Here is a 22,363-nt window from a genome sequence, read left to right on the forward strand (position 1 = left end):
ACTCCGCATCTGCCTCCACTTCTGAAGGTCCTTGCAGCATACCTGCCACCAATTTGTAATTACTCTGGGGACCAACCATGACATGGGAATCCAAATGACAAAGTCCATACCTCCATGCAGGTTTAAGAGTGAAAAACAGGGAGATTCCTTAGACACTGCCAAACTGATTGCGGCTCAAGAATCCACTTTCTGGTGAGAACCATAAGGCCCTGTTCACACAGAGTTTTTTGCAGGTGGAAAATTCTGCCTCAAAATTCCGTTTGGGATTTTGAGGCAGATTTTGACCTCCCTGCACGCCGTTTGCCGTGATTTTCGCTCGCACTCATTGAGTGCTACGGGCAAAAAACGCAGCGAAATACACTTTCTCTGCCTCCCATTGATGTCAATGGGAGGTCAGAGGCGTAAACACCCGACGATAGGGCATGACGCTTTTTACCGCGAGACTGTTTTTCCGCTCGCTGTAAAAAAATGCCTCCGCCTCCCATTGAAATCAATGGGAGGCATTTTCGTCCGTTTTTTGGCGCGGTTTCTGCGTCAAAAAAAGTGTCAAAAACTCTGTGTGAACAGGGCTTAACATGTCCTATGAAACAATTGCTGATTCTAGAATCTTCAGTGCTTCCAGAATGGATAAGCAGCTTCTAACCAACCAGTTAGGCCTCATGCACCCGGCCATGCCCGTAATCACTTTGTGGGCACGGCCGGCCGTGAACAGCCACCCGCATTTTCGGCCCGTGCTTCCATACAATATATGGGAGCACGGTCCGTAAAAAGTAAAAGAACGGACATGTCCTATCTTTTGTGGTACACTTCTACGGCCCGGACAACTTCCCATAAATAAACAGGAAGGTGTCCGTGGACGAGTGAAGTGAATGGGTCTGCAAATATGTACGATTCTTACGGTCGTGTGCATAGGGCCTTAGCCCTCACTGTATACTTCCTGGAACTACTTGGCCACCAGCCCAACTTGTGAGTGTGGCTGATAAAGGTTTTGTCAACAACTTATTTTGCATTAGGCCCTATTCACACGAATGTGTGCGTTTTGCGCGCGCAAAAAACGCAGCATTTTGCGCGCGTTGCTCTTCCGTGTGTCATCAGTGAATGGTGCGTGGCTGTGTGATTTTCAAGCATATGCCATCCTTATGACATGCGGTTTTGATGTTTAGAAAAAGAAATGAAGTGCTTTTATTTTTTCCTTCATTTCTTTATCTACTGTTGCACGAATCACGCGTGACACACGGAAGTGCTTCCGTGTGCCGTGCGCGATTTTCACGCACCCATTGACTTCAATGGGTGCGTGATGTGCGAAAAACGGCCAAGAATAGGACATGTCGTGAGTTTTACGCAGCGGACATACGCTGCATGAAAATCACGGACTGTCTGAACGGCCCCATTGACTAACATAGGTCCGTGCAGCGCGCGTGGTTTTCACGCGCGTATCACGGACGTTAAATACGTTCGTGTGAATAAGGCCTTACCGTGCATAAAGAGGGTTAAATAACAGGAGGTAGGTATTTATTGCCTGTGCAGGTCCAGAATGCACATGCGATGTGACTTTGGCATACTTTCAATTATACTCCTAGTGCTGCAGCAAGATGTAGGGAATGTGGCTTCTGCATATTTCTCCACAAGTACAAGAGGATATGCGAGACCTCTGTGAACGCTAATGTGCAGGAATTCTGGCTTTATAAAAAGGGAGTCATCTAGCACAAAAGAGAGGCTTTGAACATCAGGACTGATAGTGAGGAACTTGATGTACTATTACAATACCAGACTTTATTTTGTTGTTTTTTGCTTTGAGTGGGGAAGTGCATTTTAGTTATTTATGTGTATATGTGTGTATTTTTTTTTTTAATGCAACCATATTTAAGTAAAATCATAAATAGTAAATGCGCATAGTGTTTAAGAACTTTATTAGGAAAAATGTTACAATAACAATTAACAAAAATAATAATCAAATAAACAGAATATTTGTTGATTCTGCAGTGAGTGCTCTCCCCCTATCTTCACTCTGATACTGACAGCCTGTGTGATCTTCCCTCCGTAAAGACTTGGATGCTTTCTGTCAAGATCTGTAGCAGATTCGGAGTTCAGTGGCTGAAACGATCTGGCAGGAGGGTAAAAATTACAAAAGTTGTCAAGTAACAGTCCAGATTCGGCAACATAAGCAGCAACATTCTGTAGCAGGAGGCAGGGACCTGGTCAGGAAACAATCCAAGTTTGATACACAAATGAGCAGTAACACTTTGTAGAGAGGCAGTGAGGCACTAGACTACAGGCAGGAAGCTCAATAATCTGGCAAAGAGGAAGTGCAAGGTCTAGGCTTATATAGGAAGCCAAAAGGGTCAGATTTAGGGCCCATTCACACGAACGTGAATCTCGTCCGTGTAACGGCCGTTAAAACAACGACCGTCACACTGACCCATGTGTTTCAACGGAGCGTGTGAACGGTCCATTGAAAAATAGGACATGTCTAACCAACCAGTTGGGCCTCATGCACCTCATGCATACCAAAACGTCATCATATGTTTGTGAGCTTTACCTGAGCTATCACATAAGGGACTCCCCTATCAGTATTTCAAGTAAAACTCTTATATATATTTTGTAAAGGATCTGCCAGGCACAGCTTCGGGGTTAACGCCCATAGATAATCAGTCTGCACCTGTGAGACTGACTCCATCTTCCACCACTCAGGGTGGCAGGCTTAGGAGTGGGAGAACCTATCACAGCCTGGCCAGACGGAGCTAGCTCCCGCCCTCTGTCTATTTATACCTGCCTTTCCTGTTCCTCCTTTGCTTGTGATTCTTCTCGTTTGGTTTCCTGGCCCTGCTGCAGCTTCTTGTACCATTGTCCTTGCTTCATATTGACCCCGGCTTGCTGACTACTCTCCTGCTCTGCGTTTGGTACCTCGTACACTCCTGGTTTGACTCGGCTTGTTTACTACTCTTCTGCTCTGCGTTTGGCACCTCGTACTCTCCTGGTTTGACTTGGCTTGTTCACTTCTCTTGTTGCTCACGGTGTTGCCGTGGGCAACTTCCCCTTTCTCCCCCTAGCTCTGTGTACCCTTGTCTGTTTGTCTGTCGTGCACTTATTGAGTGTAGGGACCGTCGCCCAGCTGTACCCCGTCGCCTAGGGCGGGTCGTTGCAGGTAGGCAGAGACTGAGTGGTGGGTAGATTAGGGATCACTTGTCTGTTTCCCCACCCCCGTCATTACATAATTACAAGCCCATACCTAGTCTACCCTGGTCCCCGACACCACTATGGACCCCCTTGAGACCCTGGCTCAGCGAATGCAGGGTCTCTCCCTACAGGTCCAGGCCCTGGCTCAGAGGGTCAACCAGCCTGATGCTACCATGGTAGTCCCCCTCACCTCACCTCTTGAACCCCACCTCAAGTTGCCCGACCGGTTCTCAGGGGACCGGAAGACTTTTCTCTCCTTTCGGGAGAGTTGTAGGCTCTATTTTCGTTTAAAGCCCCACTCCTCAGGTTCTGAGAGCCAGCGGGTGGGTATAATTATGTCCCGGCTCCAGGAAGGGCCCCAAGAATGGGCCTTCTCCTTGGCTCCTGACGCCCCTGAACTTTCCTCCGTTGATCTTTTCTTTTCTGCTCTCGGACTCATCTATGACGAGACTGACAAGACTGCTTTTGCCGAGAGTCAGCTGGTGACCTTACGTCAGGGTAAGAGACCTGTTGAGGAGTATTGCTCTGACTTTAGGAAGTGGTGCGTAGATTCTCGGTGGAATGACCCTGCCTTAAGGTGCCAGTTTAGGTTGGGTCTGTCGAATACCCTGAAAGATCTGCTAGTTAGTTAACCCATTTTCTGACTCCCTAGACCAGGTTATGGCTTTAGCGGTATGACTTGACCGACGTCTCAGGGAACGACGACTTGAACGTCTTGATGTTTTCTCCTCTGACTCCCCCATGATGCCTCCCGAGGTTCCGTTCCTTCGTTCCTCCCCGGAAGACTCGGAGGTACCTATGCAACTCGGGGCCTCCGTGTCCCCCCAACAACGTAGAGATTTCCGCAGGAAGAATGGTCTCTGCTTCTACTGTGGGGATGACAAGCATCAAGTGAACAACTGTCCTAAGCGTAAGAATGCAGCCGGAGAACTTCCGCGCCTAAGTGATCATCGGGGAGGTCACTTGAGTGCACAGGTATTTCCCGTAAATATGAAACGTAATAAAATCTTGCTTCCCTTTCAGGTCTCTTTTGGTGGTAGGTCTGCTACCGGCAGTGCCTTTGTGGATTCAGGGTCTTCTGCTAATATCATGTCTGTGGAATTTGCTATGTCTCTAGCTATGCCTTTGATTGATTTGCCTAAACCTGTCCCGGTAGTGGGTATCGACTCCACTCCTCTTGCTAATGGTTATTTTACACAGCATACCCCTGTTTTTGAACTCCTTGTTGGCTCCATGCATTTGGAGCAGTGCTCTGTACTGTTAATGCAGGGATTATCGTCCGATTTGGTTTTAGGCCTTCCCTGGTTGCAGTTGCATAATCCCACGTTTGACTGGAATTCTGGGGACCTTACCAACTGTGGTAATGAATGCTTGACGTCATGTTTTTCTGTTAATTCTATTTCTCCCCCTGAGGTGGTGAACACGCTACCTGAGTTTGTTCAGGACTTTGCCGATGTTTTCTCTAAGGAGGCCTCCGAAGTGTTACCTCCTCATAGAGAATATGATTGCGCAATCAATTTGGTACCAGGAGCTAAGCTCCCTAAGGGTAGGATATTTAATCTCTCTTGTCCCGAACGTGAAGGCATGAGAGAGTATATCCAGGAATGCCTGGCCAAGGGTTACATTCGCCCCTCTACTTCTCCGGTAGGTGCTGGCTTCTTCGTAGGGAAGAAGGATGGTGGTCTTAGGCCATGCATTGACTACCGAAGCTTGAATAAGGTCACTGTAAGGAACCAGTATCCCCTTCCTCTGATTCCTGATCTCTTTAATCAGGTTCAGGGGGCCCAATGGTTCTCTAAGTTTGATCTACGGGGGGCGTATAACCTTATCCGCATCAAAGGGGGGGATGAGTGGAAGACTGCGTTTAACACGCCCGAAGGTCATTTCGAATACCTCGTCATGCCCTTTGGGTTGTGTAATGCTCCCGCGGTCTTCGAGAATTTCATAAATGAGATTTTAAGAGATTACCTGGGCTTATTTCTTGTAGTGTACCTTGATGACATACTTGTGTTTTCCAAGGACTGGTCCTCCCACATTGAGCATGTCAGGAAGGTGCTCCAGGTCCTTCGAGAAAACAAACTGTTTGCAAAGACCGAAAAATGTGTGTTTGGGGTGCAGGAGATACCATTTTTGGGCCAAATCCTCACTCCTCATGAATTCTGCATGGACCCCGCCAAGGTCCAGGCTGTGGCGGAATGGGTCCAACCTGCCTCCCTGAAGGCATTACAGTGCTTCCTGGGGTTCGCTAATTATTACAGGAGGTTTATTGCAAACTTCTCGGTCATCGCTAAGCCTCTTACGGATCTCACTCGCAAAGGTGCTGATCTCCTCCACTGGCCTCCTGAGGCTGTCCAGGCTTTTGAGGTCCTTAAGAAGTGCTTTATCTCGGCCCCGGTGCTGGTTCAGCCCAACCAAGTGGAGCCATTTATCGTGGAGGTTGACGCGTCCGAGGTGGGAGTGGGGGCTGTCTTGTCCCAGGGTACCAGGTCCCTCACCCATCTCCGTCCCTGTGCCTACTTCTCCAGGAAGTTTTCACCCACTGAGAGTAACTATGATATTGGCAACCGCGAACTCTTAGCCATTAAATGGGCATTTGAAGAGTGGCACCACTTCCTGGAGGGGGCTAGGCACCAGGTAACGGTCCTTAACGACCACAAGAATCTGGTTTTCCTAGAATCTGCCCGGAGGCTAAATCTGAGACAAGCTCGTTGGGCGTTATTTTTTACCAGATTCAACTTTGTGGTTACCTATAGGGCTGGGTCTAAAAATGTTAAGGCTGATGCACTGTCACGTAGCTTCATGGCCAGCCCTCCTTCGGAGGAAGATCCTGCTTGTATTTTGCCTCCAGGTATAATCATTTCCGCTATTGATTCTGATTTAGTCTCTGAAATTGCAGCTGATCAAGGTTCAACTCCCGGGAGCCTTCCTGAGAACAAGCTGTTTGTTCCCCTGCAATTCCAGCTAAGGGTACTTAGGGAAAATCATGACTCTGCACTATCTGGCCATCCAGGCATCCTGGGTAAAAAGCAACTCATTGCCAGAAACTATTGGTGGCCTGGGTTGCCTAAAGACGTTAAGGCCTACGTCGCCGCTTGTGAAGTTTGTGCTAGGTCCAAGACTCCCAGGTCCCGACCAGCGGGCTTACTATGTTCCTTGCCCATTCCCCAGAGACCTTGGACCCATATCTCCATGGATTTTATCACCGATTTGCCTCCATCTCAAGGCAAGTCGGTGGTGTGGGTTGTAGTAGACCGCTTCAGTAAGATGTGCCACTTTGTGCCCCTCAAAAAACTACCCAATGCTAAGACGTTAGCTACCTTGTTTGTCAAACACATCCTGCGTCTCCATGGGGTCCCTGTCAATATTGTTTCTGATAGAGGGGTACAATTTGTTTCATTGTTTTGGAGAGCCTTCTGTAAAAAGTTGGAGATTGATCTGTCCTTCTCCTCTGCCTTCCATCCTGAAACTAATGGCCAAACTGAGAGGACTAATCAGTCTCTAGAACAATATTTAAGGTGTTTTATCTCTGACTGTCAATATGATTGGGTCTTATTCATTCCCCTCGCCGAATTTTCCCTTAATAACCGGGTCAGTAACTTGTCAGGGGTCTCCCGCTTTTTCTGTAATTTTGGGTTTAATCCACGGTTCTCCTCCATTTCACCTGGTAGTTCCAACAATCCCGAGGTAGAGGTCGTTCATCGAGAACTGTGCACAGTCTGGGCTCAGGTTCAGAAGAACCTAGAGGCGTCCCAGAGCATACAAAAAACTCAGGCAGATAGAAAACGTTCTGCTAACCCCTTGTTTATGGTCGGGGATCTGGTGTGGCTATCGTCTAAAAATTTGCGCCTGAAGGTCCCGTCCAAGAAGTTTGCTCCCCGGTTTATAGGGCCGTACAAGGTCATTGAAGTCCTTAATCCTGTCTCCTTCCGACTGGAGTTGCCCCCATCTTTTCGAGTACACGACGTGTTCCATGCCTCCCTCCTTAAACGCTGCTCCCTGTCCTTGGCTCCCTCGAGGAAACCTCCGGTCCCTGTTCTCACCCCTGAGGGGGCAGAATTTGAGGTGGCCAAGATTGTGGACAGCAGGATGGTCCAAGGCTCCCTCCAGTACCTGGTCCATTGGAGAGGATACGGGCCTGAGGAGAGGACTTGGGTACCCGCTCGGGATGTTCACGCTGGGATATTGGTCAGGAGGTTTCACCTTAGTTTCCCCAGTAAACCAGGTCCACTTAGAAAGGGTCCGGTGGCCCCTCATTAAAGGGGGGGTACTGTAAAGGATCTGCCAGGCACAGATTCGGGGTTAACGCCCATAGATAATCAGTCTGCACCTGCTTCTATGTCTGTGAGACCGACTCCATCTTCCACCACTCAGGGTGGCAGGCTTAGGAGTGGGAGAAGCTATCACAGCCTGGCCAGACGGAGCTAGCTCCCGCCCTCTGTCTATTTATACCTGCCTTTCCTGTTCCTCCTTTGCTTGTGATTCTTCTCATTTGGTTTCCTGGCCCTGCTGCAGCTTCTTGTACCATTGTCCTTGCTTCATATTGACCCCGGCTTGCTGACTACTCTCCTGCTCTGCGTTTGGTACCTTGTACACTCCTGGTTTGACTCGGCTTGTTTACTACTCTTCTGCTCTGCGTTTGGCACCTCGTACTCTCCTGGTTTGACTCGGCTTGTTCACTTCTCTTGTTGCTCACGGTGTTGCCGTGGGCAACTTCCCCTTTCTCCCCCTAGCTCTGTGTACCCTTGTCGGTTTGTCTGTCGTGCACTTATTGAGCGTAGGGACCGTCGCCCAGTTGTACCCCGTCGCCTAGGGCGGGTCGTTGCAAGTAGGTAGGGACTGAGTGGTGGGTAGATTAGGGCTCACTTGTCTGTCTCCCCACCCCCGTCATTACACATTTTGTATATATACATCCATATCCTCGTTTCTTGCCATATACACCGTGTTCCAAATTATTATGCACATTGGATTTAATTGTCATAAACATTTAATGATTAGTTTTTCAATTAAACTCATGGATGGTATTGTGTCTTAGGGCTCATTGGATCATTGTAATCAATCTCAGACACCTGTGATATAGTTTGCCAGGTGTGCCCAATCAAAGGAAAACTACTTAAGAAGGACGTTCCACATTATTAAGCAGGCCAGAGGTTTCAAGCAATATGGGAAAGAAAAAGGACCTCTCTACTGCCAAAAAGCGTAAAATAGTGCAATACCTTGGACAAGGTATGAAAACATTGGATATTTCAAGAAAACTTAAGCGTGATCATCGTACTGTGAAAAGATTTGTGGCTGATTCAGAGCACAGACGGGTTCGTTCAGATAAAGGCATAATGAGGAAGGTTTCTGCCAGACAAATTAATAGGATTAGGAGAGCTGCTGCTAAAATGCCATTGCAAAGCAGCAAACAGGTATTTGAAGCCGCTGGTGCCTCTGGAGTCCTGCGAACCTCAAGGTGTAGGATCCTACAGAGGTTTGCAAGTGTGCATAAAGCTATTATTCGGCCACCCCTAAATAATGCTCACAAGCAGAAACGGTTGCAGTGGGCTCAGAAATACATGAAGACTAATTTTCAAACCGTGTTGTTTACTGATGAGTGCCGTGCAACCCTGGATGGTCCACATGGATGGAGTAGTGGATGGTTGGTGAATGGCAACCATGTCCCAACAAGGCTGCGACGTCAGCAAGGAGGTGGCGGAGTCATGTTTTGGGCTGCAATCATGGGGAGAGAGCTGGTAGGCCCCTTTAGGGTCCCCGAGTGTGTGAAAATGACCTTTGCAAAGTACGTAGAGTTTATGACTGACCACTTTCTTCCGTGATACAAAAAGAAGAACCGTGCCTTCCGTAGCAAAATTATCTCCATGCATGACAATGCACCATCTCATGCTGCAAAGAATACCTCTGTGTCATTGGCTGCTATGGGCATAAAAGGAGAGAAACTCATGGTGTGGCTCCCATGTTCCCTGACCTCAACCCTATTGAGAACCTTTGGAACATCCTCAAGCAAAATATCTATGAGGGTGGGAGGCAGTTCACATCAAAACAGAAGCTCTGGAAGGCTATTCTGACATTCTGCAAAGATATTCAAGCAGAAACTGTACAAATACTCACAAATTCAATGGAATGCCAGAATTGTGAAGGTGATTTCAAAGAAGGTGTCCTATGTTAACATGTAACTTGGCCTGTTCAGTTTTTTTTTATTGAAAGAGCTTTTGATTTCTGTAAATATGACCTCCTGATGCTGCAAATTCAACAAATTACCATTTAAGTTCTCTTTACAACCTTTAAAATGTTTTGATCTCTGTTGTGCATAATAATTTGAAACAGTGCATTTTGAGTTTTTTACTTATAAAAAAAAAACCTGTTATCATTAGGAGATTTGTTAAATAAAATTCGCATTATACTCCAACAGTTGATGGCTTGAAGATTATACTGACTGTCAGTTGCATCAACTATTTAGGAAAATCAGCGAAAAATAACATTTGCATAATAATTTGGAATGCGGTGTATGTATGTAATTCTTGCCATTACATGCATATGTTCATTTCAGACTTATGCTGTGTGGTTTCCATTTTCACACACTGTGGTCGCTATCATCTCTGTAACTTTTTTATGTAATAGCTTTTATGTATTTGTACACAATAAAATGTATACGTTTTATAGTAACCAGTGGTATATTGACTCCTTTTTAGGTTATTATTAAGGAAGAGAGAGAGAGGCAGGAAACAAGAAAACCTGAGCAAAAAATTCAATAGATTCAATAGTGGAGCTGTCCAACATTTCAGATGGCTCAATGAGAAGAGCTACTGCCTTGGACACAGAAGTTTCTGTGTTTGAATCCTAACACTTTTCGTCCTCTCCACACGCTGATCTGCCGCGTACAACCTCCTCCCCCTCCCTGCTGCCATCTCTAATACTAAGAGAAGAGAAACAACCAGGAGCAGTGTGCTTTTGAATCTGTATGGCTATGTCTATGAGCAGAGATAGATATACAAACTGCTCTTGTCAATTGGAACAAACGCATTTTACAAAAAGACACCCAGTGGATATTTAGGATGGAAACTACTAAGCATTTGGGTTTAAATGAACATATCTCATACACATGCTTCCTATGATAATTCCATGCCTCTATACTATATTTTATATTATATCATAATCTATCCAAGCTTAAGGCAGGGTGTTCTACACATTTACATCTTTGTCCCATTGATCGCTTTGCTGTAGTTCCCTTTTTGGTATTTTATCGTTATACTTATTGGCCCAGATATTTAATGTACTTCACTATGGACCCGCTTCTATACCATCAATATAGATTTGTGGGGGCTAGTTTCTTTCGGCTGCTTCTCGCCAATATCTTATACTTTTCCCTTTGAAGACGTTTCGTCGATATTCAATAACATGGCCGCTTTGGTTCCCTCGGTTACCATGGACGCTCTATGGGTCCAGTTTCCTTATTTGCGCTTCTAGGATAGGGGGATGGGCGTGGCTCACGGACGTCAGACAGGACGTCTCATATGGTGATTGGTGGCCAGCCCTGATGACGACGACTCGATGGGCGTGACCAAGTCTTTTTAGACTCGACATTCTTCCAGCGTGTGTGCGGCCAGATACCAGTGTCGTTCACGCCAGGGGACACGATACAGCACTTTTCAGTGTTGTCCGGCAATAATCACTAATAATTCATAAAGTTATGCTCGGAAATTGGTGCCTGTCAGAAAGTACCTAACAATACTACCCGGTTAAATCGAGCTCAATTCTTGTCTTTGACCCCTGATGTTACACCCTCTAATAAATCTGGGGCGTTGAAACGCGTAGGGACACTTAGTGTTTGACATTCAGACAATTTAGGGACACAGTATTCGATATTCAGACAATTTTGTGGCAATTTCTCAATTTAAATATTTTTCTACGAGAGCAGGGTATTTGTTAACTTTATGAATATTGAGCCTCTGCTCTTTTTCAATCCCGTGGTCTAGTAAATTTGAGTAAATTGCTTTAGCCTGATACTAGTAATTTTGGCAAATAGCTCATTCTTAATGTTAACTTCGTTGAAACGTCATTTTAATTGTTCTTTCAGGCAGTATCTCTCTGTTATTTAACTAGGCCAGCAACTGGCTGTCAACTTCAGCGGCTGCTGAAACAGAGCAATTATTTTTACTTTTCTTGCCTACTTTTTCAGTATTTACCTCACCCCTTCATGACATTTAACGTAACTAAACTAAATGGCCGGGTAGGTGGAGTTTGGAGTGGGCTCACAGGCTGAGAATCTGGAGCACCGATTGATAAACCACACGAAATGCGCGTCGAGGGAATTTCATGGGCATACGGGATACACCATTATAATGGGGTAAGACACCTGGCTTTTATCAACCTTGATTTCTTTGATTGGGGATGGAAAGGTATGCTGCTTCCATATGGTCACTAACATTACCAGTCCATGTTGTGTTTACACACTATATGGTCTGCTGATAATCACTTAGGACTAGTACCTTTCACTTCTTATTCTCCTCTTGTGGGTTCATTATGAACCGATTTGTATTGTTACTATGATTGATCTATGCATTTTTCATATTTGAGGGAGGGAAAATGATATATCTTTTTGTAAATGCATCTGTTGCTAAGCACTTTATTTGCGATCCACTGTCCCAGATAAGGTATTTTATACCCATTATCTTGTTACTCTACATCATAGCCTGCTTTGATATAGTGATTTAATTATTTATAAGCAAGATATTACTGCTATTGATGTGGATTACCTTTTATCTAGCCCATATGCAGTTAATACTGTTTTGAATCTTCTGTGTATTTTAAATTCTTGTTGTTATCTAATAAAATTTAGATTGTCTTATTTTTCACAAAAAAAAACAGCAATAGTATATGACTCCTTTCTTTTGTGTGTATATGTGACACCGCAAAGTTTCTATCTGTTACTTGGGAGGTGTTAAACCGGATATAGGGATCACCTAGCCCACAAGTGAATTGTCCTGAGACTTTTGTTGATGAAAAAGCTCCATACCCAGGGTCTGCTGTATATTACAGTCGACACTTCACTCCCTCCAATGGCCGGGATCTGAGAGTAAAAGACCCAGTCTGCATCCAAAAGCATCCTCCATATCCTTTATACTTTTATTTAAAATCGGCCAGCAACGGGCTGTCAACTTCAGCAACTGCTGAAACCGAGCAATTCTTTACACTTTTCTTGCCCACTTTCGCAATATTTGCCTATCCCCTTCCCGACATTTAACATAACTAAACCAGGAAGGTGGTGCGGGCTAACCGGCTGAGCCCGCTCCATACCCAGCAGCTATCTGCTGTATGTTACAGCCGACACTTCACTCTAATGGCCGGGATTGGAGGTAACTCTGATCTCGCCCATTTAACCACTAAGATACCATGGTGATGCAATTGCAAAGTGCAGGTGATTGTCTTGGCAAGTCAGCCAACTTTGTGCTAGAGGAAGGGCTTAATAGAAGCTGGTAAAAATTATATTACACTAAAACAGATAAGTACTACAGTGTATTGTAGCAGCGATCAAATGATCACTTGTGTCACTTTAATGAGAGCAGAGCTGTAACGACCGCTGCACTGTGACCGGAGCCATCTGACTCCGGCACGGACATTCGGTACCCGGAGTCAGATGGAGCAGCTGATCGTTGCGGGGTCCGGGTGTCGGACTCCCACCGATCATATACTGATGACCTACCCTGTGGACAGGTCATCAATATGAAAAAACGTCCTGTGCCCGGACAACCCCTTTAAGAATAATATTAAAGAGCATGATATTAGAGACAATGATAACTCATTTGTATCAAATCCAGAAATGGTAAAATTCACACAAATCAGAAGCGTACTTCCTACTTAACAAATCACTAGATGAGTCCCCCCATAATTGACTTGAAAGCCAACAAATGCTTCAAAGAGTTGTTAAAGAGGCTCTGTCAACAGATTATAAGTGCCCTATCTCCTACATAATCTGATTGGCGCTGTAATGTAGATAACACCAGTGTTTTTTATTTTGAAAAACGATAAATTTTGAGCAAGTTATGAACAATTTGAGATTTATGCTAATTAGTTTCTTAATAAATAACTGGGCATTTTTTTACTTTTTACCAACTGGCCATTGTAAAGAGAAGTGTGTGACGCTGACCAATCAGCATCATACACTTCCCATCGTTCTAGCCCAGCTAGTTTCACTGCACACAAAGCGTGATCTCGCGAGATCACACTGTGCTGTCATTCACAGCGAGATCACGCTGTGCTGTGTGAGTAAGTCCCACAGAAACTTTACCGAAGTGTTGGGAGTGTTAATAGACATCACAACCTGGCTGGAGGCGATGTCTATTCACTCTCAAGACACTTCGGTAAAGTTAATGTGGGTGTATGGGACAGCACAGATAAATACAGATGGACATGAACGAAGAGAAGTGTATGACGCTGTACAATGCCCAGTTGGTAAAAAAACGCCCAGCTGGGCATTAAAAAACTAATTAGCATAAATCAAAAATTGTTCATAACTTGCTCAAAAATGATTGTTTTTCAAAATAAAAACCACTGTTATCTACATTACAGCGCCAATCAGATTATGTAAAATATAGGGCACTTATAATCTGGTGACAAAGCCCTTTTAAGCCTCTCTTCCTACACAAAGGGCACACTCGCTTTTAGTTTAAATGATTACCAAACCCATATCCCAAAATAACAGGTATTTATTTATTCCTTAGACTCTGATTTTATGGAAGAGGAGGTGTTAAAAGTTATGAAAACACTTCAAATAAGGCAGCAGGCCCAGATGTTTTTATTTTCGACTTACTATAAAAAATATAAGGATATACTGACACCGCATTTGACCCTCCTGTTTAATGCTTACGAAGAAGGGAAGAAAGTCCCTTCCCAGTCTAATACTGCCTTCATTCATCTTATACCCAAGCCTAAAATCTCATTAATAAACATGGATAATAATAGCGGTCTGGCTTGGATCATGGGGGAACATACCACAGTATACTCATAATCCTAGTTTTACAGAAAGCATTGGATTCCCTCCCGTGGGAATGCCGTTTTTTTTAATTTTGAATAAAATGGAATTTGGGTCATATTATTTTACTCTACTTGGGGGACTCTACGCAGTGTGCTCAAAGGGGTTCCTGTCCGATCCCATATGTATTTGTAGGGGCATCAGACAGGGCTGCCTTCTTTCGCTAGCCCTGTTCACCTTAGCCATAGAGTCACTAGCAGACCTGGGTCATTCTAAAGAGCTCACTGACTTCTAGTATGTCACTTTAATAGGATCACACCGTTGCAATAAGTCAATTCTTGACTTCCCTCCTAGATATTCCACAATCATACTGCATAAAAGTCGCCAACACTCTGCTGACTCGATAACTGTTCCAAACTTCCTGTAATGACAGGGATAGGGAAACAGACAAGTGAGCCCTAATCTATCCGCCAGTCAGTCCCTGCCAACTTGCAATGACCCGCCCTAGGCGACGGGGTACAACTGGGCGACGGTCCCTACACTCAGTAAGTGCAGGACAGACAACCAGACAAGGAAACACAGAACAAAGGGAAACGGGGCAGTTGCCCACGGCAACACCGTGAGCAACAAGAGTAGTAAACGAGCCGAGTCAAACCAGGAGAGTACGAGGTACCAAACGCAGAGCAGAAGAGTAGTCAGTAAGCCAGGGTCAATACGAAGCAGGGACAAGTAGTTCAAGAAGCTGCAGCAGGGCCAGGAAACCAACAGAGAAGAATCACAAGCAAGGAGGAACAGGAAAGACAGGTATAAATAGACAGAGGGCGGGAGCTAGCTCCGTCTGGCCAGGCTGTGATAGGCTCTCCCACTCCTAAGCCTGCCATCCTGAGTGGTGGAAGATGGAGTCAGTCTCACAGACATAGAAGCAGGTGCAGACTGATTACCTATGGGCGTGGATACAGAAGCTGTGCCTGGCAGATCCTTAACACTTCCCCTGGCATTATCAGCATAAAAACTGCGCCCCAGGAGATTCATGCAAGCTGCATGCAAGCCTTACATCACCAACAATGCCTTTTTCTTCAATAAGACGTAGCTTTAGCTCCAAATTTTTCATTTTCTTAACAAATAAAGAAAAAAAAGAACCCCAACATTTGTAAAGCAACTTCTCTGGAGTATGGAAATACCCCACATGTGGTCATAAACTGCTGTTTGGGCACACGGCAAGGAACAGAAGAGAAGGAGTGGCATTTGGCTTTTGGAGCACAGATTTTGCTGGATTGGTTTCTTGACACGATGTCGCATTTGCAAAGCCCCTAAGGTACCAGTACAGTGTAAACTCCTCAAATGGGACTCTATTTGTGATACTACAACCCTTGAGGAATTAATCTAGGGGTGTAGTGAGTATTTTGACCCCACAGCTGTTTCATAGATTTTATTTGAATTGGGCAGTGAAAATAAAAATTAAATTTTTCATTTTCTCAAAAAATAAAGCAGAAAAGGAACGCCAACATTTGTTAAGTAATTTCTTCCAAGTATGGCAATACCCCATATGTAGTTATAAATGAATTTTTGGGCACACGGCAGGGCTCAGAAGGGAAGGAGAGCCATTTGGCTTTCTTTTGCTGGATTGATTTCTGGTCGATATGTAGCATTTGCAAAACCCCTGTGGGACCAAAACAGTGGAAACCCCCCAAAAGTGATCCCCATTTTGGAAACTACACCCCTCAAGGTTTCACCTAGTGAGCATGTTAACCCTGCAGGTGTTTTGCATAAATTAGTCTGCACTCGATATTGCAGAGTGAAAATGGGATTTTTCAATAGATATGCCAATATGTGGTGCCCAGCTTGTGGCACCATAACAAGACAGCACTCTAATTATTATGCTGTGTTTCCCGGTTTTAGAATCACCCTATATGGGGCCCTAATTTTTTGCCTGGACATTTGACAGGGCTCAGGAGTGAGAGAATACCATATGAAATTGAGGCCTAATTTGGCGATTTACACAGAATTGGTTCACAATTGCAGGGCTCAGATGGAAAAAATAAAAGAAACCCCCCAGAAGTGACCCCATTTTAGAAACTACACCCCTCAAGGCATTTATTAAGGGGTGTAGTGAGCATTTTCATCCCACAGGTCTTGTCCATAAATAAATGCACTGCGTATGGTGCAAAGTAAAAATTACAATTTTTCCCCAGAATTGCCAATTCAGTGGCAAGTATGTCGTGCCCAGCTTATGCCACTGTAGACACACACCCGAAAAATTGTTAAAAGGGTTCTCCCGGGTATGGCGGTGCCATATATGTCGAAGTAAACTGCTGTTTGGGCACGCTGTAGGGCTCAGATGGGTGGGAGCGCCATTTGGCTTTTGAAGCGTAGATTTTTCTTGGTAGTAGATTTGTTTGAGTATTACTGGTGTTTCCGTTTATAATGTGGGGGCACATGTAATCTGGGCAGAGTACATCAGGGGCATAGTCAGGTGGTATAATAATGGGATAAAAAATAAAATAATCCATAGATGTGGGTTACGCTGTGAAGCAATCATTTCTGCACAGGCCGGTGTCTCACTGATAAACGGTGTCATTCCTTATCCCCCTTTTGGTCCACACTCCGCACCTTTGCAGTTTGGGGAATTTTGCTGGGAAAGTGTTGTCCTGGTATAATACGGGCACCCTCGCTTTTAGCAGATATGTTTGGGCCCCCCCTTCCTGGTTCCCTAATTTTAAGGCCCCGATAAATCACCTCTTGAAACAGACTAAATGTTCCCCTCTGATCTGCACAACTGCATATTTTTTATTTCCTGACTTATGGAAGCCTTTATTTTTTCAAAGACGTAGTAGTATGAGGGCTGTTTTTTTGCGGGACGAGCTGTAGTTATTATTGGTACCATTTTGGGGTACAAGCGACTTTTTGATCACTTTTTATCCTATTTTTTGAGAGGCAAGGTGAACAAAAACTGCAATTCTGCCATAGTTTATTAGGGTTTTCTTTATACAGCGTTCACCATGCGTTATAAATTACATGTCAACTTTATTCTGCGGGTCAGTGCGATTCCAGCGATACCTAATTTATAGCACTATTTTATGTTTTACAACTTTTTGCACAATAAAATTACTTTTGTAAAAAGAATGTATTTTTTCTGTCGCCAAGTTGGGAGAACTATAACTTTTTAATTTTTTTGTCGACGGAGCTGTATGAAGGCTTGTTTTTTGCAAGACGAGCTATAGTTTTTATAGGCACCATTTTTTAATACATGCGACTTTTTGATCACTTTTTATTTCAATTTTTGTAGGGCAAAGTGCCCAAAAAACAGAAATTCTGGCATTATTTTGTAAGTTTTTTTACGCCGTTCACCTCGTGGTATAAATAACATAATATTTTTATAGTTTAGGCCGTTACGGTCGCGGCGATACCAAGTATGTATGGTTTAATTTTTTTCAATAATAAAAGGACTTGATAAGGGAAAAAGGGCGATTGTGTTTTATTTTATTAGTTTATTTAGTTTATTAGTTTTATTAGTTTAGCTACATTTTAGCCCGTTAGTGACCGCCAATACGCCTTTTCACAGCGGCCACTAATGGGCTTTATTCGGATGCATAAGCCTTTTTACGGCGCTGCATCAGAATAAATAAACAGAGCAGGGAGCTGTCAAATCTCCCTGCTCTCAGCTGCCAGAGGTATAAGTATCGATCTCACCCGTTTAACCCCTCCGATGCGGTGCTCAATAGCGTGCGCCGCATCAGTGTTGTTTTGGAGAGAGGGAGCTCCCTCGCTCTCCCACCGGCACCCGGCGATAAAATCGCCTAGTGTCTGTGTCTCCGATGGCAGCCTAATAAAGGCCCCCAGGTCTGCCTGTAGTGAATGCCTGCTAGGTCATGCAAGAGGAATGTCCTAGCAGATGCCTGCCCGTTTTAAACGGACAGCTAGTAATACACTGCAATACAAAAGTATTGAAGTATTATAATAGCGATCGGATGACTAGTGGGACTAGTAAAAAAGTTTAATAAAGTTAATTTAAAAAAAAGTGAAAAACAAATGAAAAACCCACTTTTTCCCCTTACAAAACGGCTTTACTATTAAAAAACCAAAATAAAGTAAAAAAGTTACGCATACTTGGTATCGCCGCATCCGTAACGACCCCGAATATAAAGCTTTTAAATTATTTAACCCGCATGGTAAACGCCGTAAAAAATTAAATAAAAAACGATGGAAAAATTGCTGTTTTCTGTGAATCCTGACTTTAAAAAAATATGATAAAAAGTGATCAAAAAGTCGCATCTACTCCAAAATGGTACCAATAAAACCTACAAGTTTTTTGCGTTGACATAGCTGTATAAGGTCTTGTTTTTTGAGGGACAAGTTGTACTTTTTAATAGCACCATTTTGGGGAATATATTATTTATGGATTAACTTTTATTAACTTTTTTTTGGGGGGGGGGGGGGGATAGAAAAAAACCTGAAATTTCACCACTCTTTTTTGCGTCCTAAATATACACCGTTTACCGTGTGGTATAAATAACACAATAACTTTATTCAACAAGTTGTTACGATTGCAACGGTACCAAATTTGTATAGATTTTGTATGTTTTGGTACTGTTAGGGCTTATTCAGACGAACGAGATATACGTTCGTGCAACGCGCGTGATTTTTCACGCGGGTCGCACGGACCTATATTAGTCTATGGGGCCGTGCAGACAGTTGCGTGATTTTTACGCAGCGTGTGTCCGCTGTGAAAAACTCCCGACATGTCCGTTCTGTGTGCGTATTTCGCGCAAAACGCACCCATTGAAGTCAATGGGTGCGTGAAAATCCGTGGGACGAGCGTGATTCGCGCAACAGCTGTCAAACTATGAATGTAAACAGAAAAGCACCACGTGCTCTTCTGTTTACAAACATCCAAACGGAGTGTCATAATGATGGCGGCTGCGCGAAAATCACGCAGCCGCGCATCATACGGGGCTGACACACGGAGCTGTTAAGTGCCTTTTGCGCACGCAAATGCCACGTTTTTTGCGTGTGCAAAACGCACACGCTCATGTGAATCCGGCCTAACACAGTAAAAAACACTTTTTTTTCAAAATTATTTGTTTTTGTGTCTCCATATTTGAAAAGCCATAACTTTTTTATTGTTCCGCCGATGCAGTTGTATGAGGGCATTTTTCTGCGGGACTTGTAGTTTGTATTGGTACCATTTTGGAGTAGATGCGACTTTTTGATCACTTTTTATCGCATTTGTTAGTCACAGAAAACGGCAATTTTTCCTAGTTTCTTTTTTACGGCGTTCACCGTGTGGGTTAAATAATGTAATAACTTCATAGTCGGGGTCGTTAAGGACGCAGCGATGCTCTATGTGTAACTTTTTTGCTTTATTTTGGTTTTTTCTTTTAATAGTAAAGCATTTTGTAAGGGGAAAAAGTAGGTTTTTCATTTTTTTCACATTTTTTAAATTAACTTTACTAAACTTTTTTTTTACTTTTTTACTAGTCCTACTAGGGGACTTTAATATGTGATCATCCGATCGCTTTTGTACTACACTGCAATACTACTGTGTTACAGTGTATTACTGCCTGTCCGTTTAACACGGACAGGCATCTGCTAGGCCATGTCTCTGGCATGACCTAGCAGGCATTCGCTACAGGCAGACCTGGGGGCCTTTATTAGGCCCCCGGCTGACATCGGAGACACAGACACTCGGCGATCTTATCGCCGGGTGTTGGTGGGAGAGAGAGGGAGCTCCCTCCCTCTCTCCAAAACCACTCAGATGCGGTGCTCGCTATTGAGCGCCGCATCTGAGGGGTTAAACGGGTAAGATCGATACTAATATCGATCTCAACCGTTCGAGCAGGGATGCCCCCAGCCGTCAGCTACCTCTGGCAGCTGAGAGCAGGGACATTTAACTCCTCCCTGCTCTGTTTATTTATTCTGATGCAGCGCCGTGAAAAGGCCTATGCATCAGAATAAAGCCCATTAGTGGCTGCCGTGAAAAGGCGTATCGGTGGTCATTAAGGAGTTAAATATAAAATAATATACACATATTTGGCATCATTACGACCGTAACAACTTGCACAACAAATGTATAGTATCATTCATGATGATTGGTGTACTTTGTAAAAATAAGTGAAAACGGCAGCGGAACTGCTTTTTCGCCATTTTTGCCAAATTAAAAATGAATATAAATTAAACAATAATGTAATTGTACCAGAAAATGGTACCTCCATAAAGTACAACTCATCCCGAAAAAAGTAAATCTCATACAGCTACGTCAAACAAAAAATAAAAAAATAATGAGCGCAGGGATGCAAAGAGGAAAAATGCCCTGGACGCTGCAGGGAATTCCGGCCAAAAAACCACACCAAATAGTGGTGCAGTATTTTCGGGCAGAATGTCTGCTGCGGAAAAATGCATGTAAAAGTAAAAAAGTCTATACTTACCCGTAGTCATGGTGACGCGTCCCTCTAAAGTCCTGCGGCCCGACCTTCTGGGAGCAAGTTTATCCCATGTCACCGCTACAACAGGTGGGTGCAGAAGTAGAGAGTTCTGGGTAAGTATAATCCTTTTTTTTTTCCCAATTGCTCATTTAGTGGCGGAATCGCAGCTTTTCCGGCGCAATAATCGCAACATCTGGTATTTGCAGCGGGTTTTACATGCCCATTGAATTCAATGGGAAAAACCTGCAATAGAAAAGCAGCGATTCCACAGCATAAATTGAAATGCTGTGGATTGAAAACCCACAACGCAGGTCAATTTATGAACAGCTTTTTGGCAGATTTTTTACGCAGTGTGTGGATGAGATTTGTTCAAATCTCATCCACTCTGCTGCTACTGTATTATGCTGCAGATTTTCTGCAATGAAATATATTGCGCAAAATCCGCAGTATTTACGGTACATGTGAACCCGGCCTTACGTTGCAGTGAGTAGCGGTGGTTTTTTCGTATTTGCACTTTGCTTTAGGTCTGGCATTTCTTTTCTTCTCCGTTTTAGACTTACACTTTACCAGAACCAGTGAAACAAATTTCAACCTGTTTTTTTATTTGGTCTTGGGTGTCTATACTTAGGGTATGTTCACACGCAGTGACCAAATACGTCTGAAAATACGGCGCTGTTTTCAGGCCAAAACAGCTCCTGATTTTCAGACGTTTTTGTAGCAACTCGCGTTTTCCGCTGCATATTTTACGGCTGTTATTGGAGCCGTTTTTTCAATGGAGTCAATGAAAAACGGCTCCAAAAACGTCCCAAGAAGTGACCTGCACTTCTTTTTCGTGGGCCGTATTTTGACAGCGGCGCGTAAAATTAAACCTCGTGGGAACAGAACACCGTAAAACCCATTGCAAGCAATGGGCAGATGTTTGTAGGCGTAATGGAGCAGTTTTTTCAAGCCGTAATTCGAGGCGTAAAACGCCCGAATTACGTCTGAAATCACTGCGTGTGAACATACCCTTAGTAATAAACCATATGTGAAGAAGACTCAGGTCGGGTTCACACGTAGCATTTTCCGCAACGGATTTCATAGCGGAAAACCTGCAGCGTACAGTAGCAGCAAAGTGGATGAAATTTGAACTAATCTTATCCACACGCTGCGTAAAATAAACCGCTGAAAAAAACTTTCATAAATTGACCTGCGGTGCTTTTTTTAATCCGCAGCATGTCAAATTATGCTGCGGAATCGCTGGTTTACTGTTGCTTTTTTTCCCCTTTGATTTCAATGGGGATGTAAAACCCGTAACAAATAGCAGATGTTGCAATTTTTGCGGCGGAAAAGCTGCAATTCCGCCGCCAAAATTGCATCTTAGAAGAAAAATAAAAAATAGATTATACTTACCTAGGACTCTCGTCTTCTGCAGCCAGCCCGGCCTCCAGGGATGAGGTTTCATCCCATATGACTGCTGCAGAGGTCACTCAGGATAAAATGTCATCCCAGGAGGCTGGGCTGTAGAATGTCAGAGAGACACATTGCCATGGCTACGAAACAGTATAAACCTTTTTTTTTTTTTTTTAAAGTGCCATTTTCCGCAGCGGACATTCCGCACGAGAAACTGCAGGTGTTTTTCGGCTGGAATTCCTTGCGGGGACCAGGGCGTATCCACCCTGTGTGAACATAGCCTAACTGTAAACTTTTACTCTATAACAATGGGTACACTATATTAACAGCTGGGTAAACATGCCAAAAACGGCAGCTGCCTAGTATATAAATGTCTGTATTACATGTTCATTGTATATTTTAG

At 44.0% G+C, this 22,363-nt stretch overlaps 1 long non-coding RNA gene across 1 annotated transcript; it reads right to left on the minus strand.

Moving 5' to 3' along the window:
• Nucleotides 1–1,893: 1,893 nt before the first annotated feature.
• On the minus strand, nt 1,894–22,032 carry LOC142742284 (uncharacterized). The gene is made up of 3 exons (XR_012881337.1): nt 21,961–22,032; nt 20,572–20,646; nt 1,894–2,104 (listed from the first exon to the last, which is right to left on the minus strand). It is a non-coding gene; the product is annotated as an uncharacterized LOC142742284 (long non-coding RNA).
• Nucleotides 22,033–22,363: the final 331 nt, after the last annotated feature.

The sequence above is a fragment of the Rhinoderma darwinii genome, chromosome 2, assembly GCF_050947455.1.
Source record: "Rhinoderma darwinii isolate aRhiDar2 chromosome 2, aRhiDar2.hap1, whole genome shotgun sequence".
Lineage (NCBI taxonomy): Eukaryota > Metazoa > Chordata > Amphibia > Anura > Rhinodermatidae > Rhinoderma > Rhinoderma darwinii.